Source organism: Arachis stenosperma, chromosome 4, assembly GCF_014773155.1.
Source record: "Arachis stenosperma cultivar V10309 chromosome 4, arast.V10309.gnm1.PFL2, whole genome shotgun sequence".
Taxonomy (NCBI): Eukaryota; Viridiplantae; Streptophyta; class Magnoliopsida; order Fabales; family Fabaceae; genus Arachis; species Arachis stenosperma.
Window position 1 is genome coordinate 25,002,401 of NC_080380.1, and position 2,014 is coordinate 25,004,414.

The 2,014-nt window shown below is 42.9% G+C and overlaps 1 non-coding gene across 1 annotated transcript; it reads left to right on the forward strand.

Annotated features, from left to right (window-relative positions):
* Positions 1-1,311: 1,311 nt before the first annotated feature.
* LOC130978048 (small nucleolar RNA R71) lies at positions 1,312-1,419 on the forward strand. Its single transcript, XR_009085712.1, has one exon. It is a non-coding gene; the product is annotated as a small nucleolar RNA R71 (small nucleolar RNA).
* Positions 1,420-2,014: the final 595 nt, after the last annotated feature.

Consider the following 2,014-nt stretch of genomic DNA (forward strand, 5'->3'; position numbering starts at 1 on the left):
AAAACATTCTCTACAAGTCCATAAGCTTGTTTTCTTGAGTTGTCTGCCATCTCTAGTGAGATTCTTGCAGCTTGTACCTCAAATATCCCTAGCTTCTCCATTACAGAGAGAGGCATGAGGTTTACACTTGACCCTAAGTCACACAGAGCCTTCTTGAAGGTCATGGTGCCTATGGTACAAGGTATTGAAAACTTCCCAGGATCTTGTCTCTTTTGGGGTAATTTCTGCCTAGACAAGTCATCCAGTTCTTTGGTGAGCAAAGGAGGTTCATCCTCCCAAGTCTCATTTCCAAATAACTTGTCATTTAGCTTCATGATTGCTCCAAGGTATTTAGCAACTTGCTCTTCAGTGACATACTCATCCTCTTCAGAGGAGGAATACTCATCAGAGCTCATGAAAGGCAGAAGTAAGTCCAATGGAATCTCTATGGTCTCATTTTGAGCCTCAAATTCCCATGGTTCCTCATTGGGGAACTCTGTGGAGGCTAGTGCACGCCCATTGAAGCCTCCTCAGTGGCGTCCACTTCCTCTCCTCCTCTCCAAATTCGGCCATGTTGATGGCCTTGCACTCTCCTTTTGGATTTTCTTCTGTGTTGCTTGGGAGAGTACTAGGAGGGAGTTCAGTAATTTTCTTGCTCAGCTGTCCCACTTGTGCCTCCAAATTCCTAATGGAGGACCTTGTTTCAGTCATGAAACTTTGAGTGGTTTTTATTAGATCAGAGACCATGGTTGCTAAGTCAGAGGGGTTCTGCTTAGAATTCTCTGTCTGTTGCTGAGAAGATGATGGAAAAGGCTTGCCATTGCTAAACCTGTTTCTTCCACCATTATTGTTATTGGAACCTTGTTGAGGTCTCTCTTGATTCTTCCATGAGAAACTTGGGTGGTTTCTCCATGAAGAATTATAGGTGTTTCCATAGGGTTCTCCTAGGTAATTCACCTCTTCCATTGAAGGGTTCTCAGGATCATAGGCTTCTTCCTCAGATGAAGCATCCTTAGTACTGCTTGGTGCATTTTGCATTCCAGACAGACTCTGAGAAATCAAATTGACTTGTTGAGTCAATATTTTATTTTGAGCCAATATGGCATTCAGAGTGTCAATCTCAAGAACTCCTTTCTTTTGGCTTGTCCCATTATTCACAGGATTCCTTTCAAAAGTGTACATGAATTGGTTATTTGCAACCATTTCAATGAGCTCTTGAGCTTCTGTAGGCGTCTTCTTCAGATGAAGAGATCCTCCCGCAGAGCTATCCAAAGACATCTTGGATAGTTCAGAGAGACCATCATAGAAAATACCTATGATGCTCCATTCAGAAAGCATGTCAGAAGGACATTTTCTGATCAATTGTTTGTATCTTTCCCAAGCTTCATAGAGGGATTCACCATCCTTCTGTCTGAAGGTTTGGACTTCCACTCTAAGCTTACTCAATTTTTGAGGTGGAAAGAACTTTGCCAAGAAGGCATTGACTAGCTTTTCCCAAGAGTCCATGCTTTCTTTAGGTTGAGAGTCAAACCATATTCTAGCTCTGTCTCTTACAGCAAAAGGGAATAGCATCAGTCTGTAGACCTCAGGGTCAACCCCATTAGTCTTGACTGTGTCACAGATTTGCAAGAATTCAGCTAAAAACTGATGAGGATCTTCCAATGGAAGTCCATGGAACTTGCAATTCTGTTGCATTAGAGAAACTAATTGAGGCTTAAGCTCAAAGTTGTTTGCTCCAATGGCAGGGATAGAGATGCTTCTCCCATAGAAGTCGGGAGTAGGTGCAGTAAAGTCACCCAGCACCTTCCTGCATTGTTGGCATGTTGTTGTTTCGGCTGCCATGGGTTCTTCTTCTTGAAGAATTCGGTTAGGTCCTCAACAGAGAGTTGTGCCTTAGCTTCTCTTAGCTTTCGCTTCAAGGTCCTTTCAGGTTCAGGGTCAGCTTCAACAAGAATGCCTTTGTCTCTCCTGCATATGAAAGAGAAGAGAACAAGAAAATGTGGAATCCTCTATGTCACAGTATAGAGATTCCTTG